We start from the raw sequence: 7,967 nt of genomic DNA, 5'->3' as shown, positions 1-7,967 counted from the left end.
TCCTGCTGAGGGGCATTTTGTACAGTATAGTTAATTCAAGGCTAGCTCTATTTTGCTTTCTTTCACCTAAATCTTATTTATGCCAAATAACGAAGAGAGAGCTAAAAACATAAAACTGAGTGGCACTGTCTTAATACCTAATGATGATGGACAAAATTAAAGAGCTGATCTAAGAAGGTCTATTTGATTAAAATTTGATGGTAGTATTGCACCCCAAATTGTTTGAAAGCTTTTTTGTGTGTCAAATGGATATTCTATTCACAGTATGGTACACCACAGATTTTATTAAACTACACATTTGCAGTGAATTGCTTTGAATTGAAAATACACAGTTTATTGTGTTTAGCGTATTTTTTATCTTACATGTAGATATGTCATAGTAACTAGAAACTATTCAGTTAAAAGAAATGCCTGACACTTTTTCATGTGGCTATACAAGTCATCATAGAAGTGGGTTGTTTGTTAAAATTCTATCTCAAATGAGGTTTGTTCTTTAAAAGGCAAAAGATATACCTTCATCAGCATAAAAAGTAAAAGAAAATTTTCACATGGCCAAAAATCTCCCATATGGGAATTTATTTAAAAGGCTGAGTATAAAGGCGATAGTAGCCCCAAAAGAAGAGAGCCAGTGCGAGTGCTATCACTCACCACCCCCAGCGCCATCAGGTATCATTTAACTAAGATGAGACTTCTCACCTCAAATGGATAGTAGAATAAAGTAGGCAAACAGTAAAAAGGAGAGAGGTGATTTAGTAGAGGAAGAGAATAGAACAGGAGAAATTGTCCCAAGATCCTAGCACATCTGTTCACTGAGGCAGCATTATGTTGTACTCAGGTAAGCAGTCTGCTTAAGCCTGATTTGTTGAAATGGTCTACGTGCCTCCCACGCTCTGTGATGTGGCCTGCTGTCCTGAAAATGTGACCAGTGTACACAGAAAATTGTACCTAGCTGTCAATGTGAAATTCATAGAAACGTTAGTTTTCTTCAGCCAGTATGGATTCCAGCCAGTGGCTATGAATTTCCTCAATTACTTGCCAACAGGATGAGAGCAGAAGTTGGGATTGTTAACCAAGTAACTGTGTTGTGCTATTTCTTCCTCCCTGATTCACGAATAACCAAGGGCTTTCCTGGATGATGAAATAAAATGATCCTTTTATTCTAAAGCACCTTTCTTAGGTGTTGCACAGGAAACAATTTTAATTTTTACTTATTTTTTTGGATTTTAAACCATTTGCCCCTCCCTTTTTGAAATGTGCCTTTATATACATCATACCTTTGGGTATATAATTATCCACAAACATTACAAAATTTGACAGTGTTTCTTAATGGTGTGCATAAGCAGGGAATTAAGAATCCAGGATTTTCAATGGAATCAGAAACCTGTGGTTTATATAACCAGCCCCTAGCACGGAACTTGCTCGTGAAAGCAAACTGATTTCGACTTCTGATGGGTCTGTTGTAGATGACAAAATGTCAAACTAACATTATCACTTGAAATTCAGTAGGTCTTTCAGAAGGTAAAGGAAACATATTGCTTAGTTCACTGATTCTTAGTTCTACTTTCCTTTAAAAATATTCACCTTGTGAGTGAAATATCTGTTTACATTTTAAGTTACTTATTCTTGTTGGAGAGTCTAGGTTTAAAGAGTCAGACATTTTTTCCCCAAATTCTGCTTCATATTTAAAAGATACTGAAACATACATTTTAAATTTCATGTAAATACAGTATTCTGACATTAAGTACTTCAAAGAATTCTTTCCTTAATTGCAGTGCACATCTGTCTGTGGGTCAGGGAAAGGAAAAGGTGAGAATTTTGTCCCTTGCCACTCAGCTAAGGCACAAAGTGAAGACGGAGAAATCTGTTCTTTTCCCAATAAACCATCTTTGTGAGGCTGTGGGGTGTGGAGAGAAACATTGCTTTAGCACACTTACCAAATCTGGGGTGATAATCAAGTCCCTCTGTTTGTGAAACGCTGTATTCAAGCAACTGAACAGGACAAGGAAGGCTCACGCTTTCCCAATTAAAAGCAGGTACCTATGCTTGTAGGTATTTTCCACGAATATATTTATCTGTCTGTTAAGGTTCAGATGGCAGTATACAGCCAGGTTGTATTTGCAAGAACCTGAACTACCTAATCTCTTAGGAGAGTATGGTTTACTACATTGAGTCATCAATTATTGGTGTGTGGGGACAGTCAGAACTGGTGTGGAACATGTCAGTTGAAGTAACGTTGCTGTGTCACCAGTGATTTAGCAAATGTAAAATCGAGAGCTAGGTGTATGAAGGGATCATAAGAAGGGATCATTTAGCTAAGGTGAGACTTACCACCTCAAGTGGGTAATGGAATAAAATGGACAAGATGAGTAAATGAGAGAGGAGATGTAGTAGAAGAATTTTCTAGAATTATTAACTGCTCATCAATGTTTTACAAGCCTATAAGATCTGTGGAGGAAGGGAAGAAAAGATTCACTTACAAAAGATGCTTTTAGTGAAGCTTCTATTAAGCCTTACACATTTTTGTAGACAGTGGGAACTGGGTATGTGTTAGGATGGCTGAGAGATGAGTTACATGTTGAACAAAAGTGAACTCTCTTTGTTGGGAGGAAACTTTTCTTTTTTTCTGTTAAAAAAATTTCCAAGTCATTTTATAATCCTCCCCATCAACATTTCTTAATTATGTTTATTGAGGAAAATTTTTTAAATAGAAAATAAGCTTAACAATTGTTACACGTACGTTATGGCTGTACAGTTGTGCATTATATTATTTACATTTTGTGTGTGTTTGAAAAGTTTCATAAGTTGTAAAAGGCAAAAAAAAACACTTAGAAAAGAAAAATTACTCTTCATCTCACCACTTATTTTTCTTCTTTTGAAATATTTAAAACAAAAAGTAAATGATTTCCTATAACTACTCCAATTTGACCCTCCAGAAATATCTACCATATAGAGCTCCATGCATATCCTTCCAGAATTTTTAATATGTATATACAGTTCTTTAAATGATAAAATATATAGCAGGTATATAGACAGATGCATATACACGAAATTTCCTGTTTTACCATTTAACTGCATAAAAATAGACCTGTTTCCAGGTTACTGTATTAGGTTTTACCTCCTTTTTAACAGGTTGAGAGTATTGATGCTATTCTGTTCTACAGAGGTCACAAAATATATGAACTCAGTCCTCATTAATGGATGCTCAGTTATTTCCCGTATTTTGCTCTTACAAATAATACTGTAATGAGCAGCACTGAGCCCAGATCTTTTCACAGCTTGTTGTTATTTCTGTATGATAGACACCTGGAAGTGCGATGGCAGAGTCCTAGGGTAGGCACATTTACCATTTTGATAGAGACTGACAATTACAAATATTTTTGAAGTATTGTAAAAAGCTTTCACGGACCGAGTAGCCCCTCTGGGCAGTGGCCTCTAGAATTGCACAAAATGACTAAGATAAATATACTACTGTCAAAAGATGGCGATTTACCAGAAAACCAAAGAAATGACTGATATGTGTTCCCATTTCTACTTTTCCCAGCAAAGCAAATTTAGAAGTTCAGCATCTTAAAAAAATAAGGTTTTTTTCTAGTATAAAAAAAGGAGTAAAGGAACATATAACTAATCGCATCATATGGTACACTAGTCACCACCTTCCTTGGTGCCTGCAGACTTCTCCCCAAGGACCAACCCACTTTGGTTGGTCCAAAGATTTTAGAATTTTCTTTTCCTGCGAAATTCTTTCTCCCAGTATCTGTACCCCTTCCTCAGAATCCTCAATTCCCCCACCAAAAAAAAAAATTTTTTTTTTCAAACAAAAACGAAACTCTACTGTTAGGGGGCTTCCCTGGTGGCACAGTGGTTAAGAATCCAGCTGCCAGTGCAGGGGACACGGGTTCAAGCCCTGGTCCGGGAAGATCCCACATGTCGCGGAGCAGCTAAGCCCGTGTGCCACAACTACTGAGCCTGTGCTCTAGAGCCTGCAAGCCACAACTGCTGAGCCCACATGCCACAACTACTGAAGCTCGCGTGCCTAGAGCCCATGCTCCACAACAAGAGAAGCCACTGCAATGAGAAGCCCGTGCACCGCAATGAAGAGTACCCCCGCTCACTGCAACTAGAGAAAGCCCGCATGCAGTAACAAAGACCCAACACAGCCAAAAATAAATAAATTTATAAAAAACAAAACAAAACAAAAAAGCTCTACTGTTTGTACTTGCACCTTTTAGGAAAAGAGATAAAAAAATAGATGATCAGATGTTACAACATAAAAGCCTCATTTTCATTTTGTGGATGACCTTAATATGTTTTGCCCTAAAGCATACATGGATGGTAGGAGATTGATGGGCTGTGAAAAACAAAAACAAACTCATAAAAAGTTAACGTATCAGAAATAGCAGTATCACCAGCAGAAATGTCTGCACAGCAACTGAGTGGTTTTGAAAGCTCTTGAGACATCTCTTCTGATGCATTAGTAGTATTAAGTGGATCAGGGCTAACAAGATCCATCTTTACATATATCTCCTTATATTCATATTTTGTATCGTAGGAAACTAAGCCATATGATCTAGATTAAGAACACCAGATGTATTCTTTTTATCTTATATTTCAGAAACATTGGTTCATTGAACCTATGGTATATAAATGGTATATTTCTGATATAAAGAAACATAGTTTGTTCAAATTCTTCAGTGTGAGAAATCCCACATAAAAATGATTTTTAATTATGCCATATAGTGCTTACCTGAAGAAGCACTCTTGTAGTATCTTTCCCTTAATGATGATCCTAGTCATGGATTAAGTCAAACTGTCACTGTTGTACCAACAAGCAATGATACCTTACAAATCAATCTTCTCGTCTGTCTTTAATTTACCGTTCATTTGTGAGGCACACTGTAAACATAGAGTATTTGTAGTTATTCAGGTTAGGCTAAGTAGTACATATTATGTGAAAAGCTGAAAAATATGTTATAAACTAAGTTGCTATGATTTATTAAGTCAGGTAGGTATACTTCTGATTTGATGAACAAATTAACTTCTCCCTGTTCCATGACCACAGCCTTTTCTTCAGCCTGTATCACAATGTGTTGGAAAGGAAAACCATGAAGAGAATATTACTGCATTATCACACATAAATGTTATCAGGAAAAATCATCTAAAAGATGTTTCACCACTCTTAGTGACCTCAAAACCTCCACTTAACAAAACTGTTATAAAGTTGTAAAGTGCCTGTTGGCATTTAATACAAGGTTAAAAAATATGGCAAGTATTCGATAAACATTTCTCTACAGATAAAAAAGTCATTTGAAACTTACTGTGGGTTAGATTACTGACCGAGTAAAATAGAACATTTGAAAAGCAAAAACATGGGAAATTAGGGTTTTTAAAAAAAAAAATTCTGCTGAATAGCACTACAGTTTTTAACATGAACTAAAGGTATACGTTCAAAATATTTTCATGGAAGCTCACAAAGGTTTGGTAAGAAGTGACTAAACAATGCAGGTGTGTGTATAAGTGCCCTTTACCTGTTCCCCACCAGTCCCACAAGCATACCTTCTAAATGAAGCTAGTACGTTACCGATACGTTTTCTCAAACTGAGGGTAGTTTATGTTCCTTTGTTACTGAATAAGTAGCCCGAACAGTTTCACGAGCCCTTATTTATGTACATGGCACCACTCTCCCTGGGGTGTTCAATGATTTAAGAGACAGCATAGCATAATGAGAAGTTCCCTAAATGAGAATCGACAAAGGCCTGGGATCAGATTCCCCACATAGCCATAGTTTTACTGATAAAGATGACCTTGATCAAGTCCTTTTACCCCTCTGAGCTTCATTTTCCTTACTAGTGGAATTAATGCGAGAGGGGAGGGGAGGATAGATGAACCCACAGAGAGTGAATCATGCGACAAGTATACACTGTCCCGCTCCCCCCCCGCCCCCCGCCGCCAGTGTCTCTCCCAGTGCCTGTGGACACAAACATGCTTCCTGTCACTCTCAACCTTCTTTGATTTTAATTCACACACCAAAGGAACATTTTGCTCTTCTAAAACAGAGATCACAATCTTGTTAGCCAAATGTGGCCTCCAAAGGTCTTTTCTTTGACCCCTACTGGATTTCAACAAAATTTTGAGTCAGTAGTGAAAACAGAGGAAAGTCACGTAATTATCTGGGTTTTCAGTTGCTGTTGAGAGCCTGAGAAGCCTCACCCTCCTGGCTCTGTAGTACTACCTGGAAAGATATCTGCTAGAGCTTTGCACCCTTCTAGAACTTCTCCACAGTCTACACCAGCCCTAAGAATGGCCCTGACATTGAGACAGAGTTCAGTTGCCATTCATCTAAAGATTATTACTACTTTTTTTTAAAAATGGAGAAATATTTTTCTTTCCTGAGACGCCACTGAAAGTAGAGAAATGAAAGACAGCTTGTTGCACAAAAGGCTCCTTGTTGCACAGAAATGGGGAGGAGTACATTACTTGTGAAAGTGTTTACTGTTCAATACCTGGTTATCTTTAATCATTTACCTAACCGACCTGGCTGCTTGAGCCACTGGAAACCTTGACCCCTGCTTGAGGAGATCGTAACTTCCATTCTAGAAATAAAACAGTGAAGATGCCAAAGCCACTAAAGATTTTGTTATTGACTAGATGGGCTAAAATATACAGGTCACTTAACTTTTCTAGACTTCAGAGCCCTCTTGTATAAAATGAAAATGCTGGACTAAGTAATCTCTAAGGCACCTCTCAGCTTACAATGCCACGATTTTAAAGTTTTATATCTTATAAGGAAGCCACCATGCAGTTACTGTCACAAATATTCACCCTGTTAAAAGTAGCCATCGGGCTTCCCTGGTGGCGCAGTGGTTGAGGGTACGCCTGCCGATGCAGGGGAGCGGGTTCGTGCCCCGGTCCGGGAAGATCCCACATGCCGTGGAGCGGCTGGGCCCGTGAGCCATGGCCGCTGAGCCTGTGCGTCCGGAGCCTGTGCTCCGCAACGGGAGAGGCCACAGCAGTGAGAGGCCCGCGTACCGCAAAAAAAAAAAAAATAGCCATCATGTTTTCTCCTCCAACCTAAGGCAGATTTCAGTGACTACCTCTGTCATTTTTCATGTTGACAGTGTATAGTGTGGTATCATAGCTTCAGAATGAAAACTCTGCTCAGATGCAACGTGTGCCTTTAAAATGCATTTGTGTTGTGCATTTGTAGCTTTGAACTGATGTGGTCGTGACCCTGGCAAGCCCTCATCAGCTGTGAGCTGCACTTCAAGTTCTTGTTAATAATAGCTAAAGCACTAAAGCTCGCTAATGGAGACTTAGAGCAGGTTCAAGGGTATCACCAGGAGAAAGCTGATCTCATTCTCATAAACTCTGATTCTTGAACGAAAAAAATAAAGTTACAGCCCCCTGCCCCTATCAGAAATTCCCAAAGGACTGAGACTCATTACTGGGGAACGTTAAAAATATCAGTGTCTGGCTCCCATACCCAGCTATTCTGAGTTAATTGGTCAGGTGTGCAGCCTGGAAAGAAGGAATTTTAAAACACCTCAAATTTGTGCTATTGTGAAAACACTGTTGTAATAAAACGTTGATTCACAGACTGTGAGCAAAGCCAGCTTGCCAGACAAAAGATTGAAGAGAGACCACAGTGAGGTCAAATTCATAGTTAGGTTTCTTAGTGTCTGCTTTTTCATTCAGATTCTAGCATGCTTGATTATATCCTGTAAAATTTTTTTTCCACGTTGGACAATGGAGAAGTTTGGGGAGAATTGTCTAACACTATTTTGCAACAGACCTTGGTGATTATTTTCTGATACGACCTAGTTAAATAATAAATGCTGGAGAAGATGTGGAGAAAAGGGATCCTCCCACACTGTTGGTGGGAATGTAAATTGGTGCAGCCACTATGGATAAGAGTATGGAGGTTCCTTAAAAAAAACCCTAAAAATAGAGTTACCCTATGATCCAGGAAT

At 38.4% G+C, this 7,967-nt stretch overlaps 1 protein-coding gene across 5 annotated transcripts in view; it reads left to right on the top strand.

The window, feature by feature from the left end:
* PTPRD (protein tyrosine phosphatase receptor type D) overlaps window positions 1-7,967 on the top strand; it is a 418,376-nt gene that overhangs the window by 296,889 nt on the left and 113,520 nt on the right. The window lies entirely within an intron of this gene.

The sequence above is a fragment of the Lipotes vexillifer genome, unplaced genomic scaffold (assembly GCF_000442215.2).
Source record: "Lipotes vexillifer unplaced genomic scaffold, Lipotes_vexillifer_v1.1 scaffold45, whole genome shotgun sequence".
Taxonomy (NCBI): domain Eukaryota; kingdom Metazoa; phylum Chordata; class Mammalia; order Artiodactyla; family Lipotidae; genus Lipotes; species Lipotes vexillifer.
The sequence above is the reverse complement of the archived record's forward strand: the minus strand, read 5'-3'. Positions and strand labels throughout refer to the sequence as shown.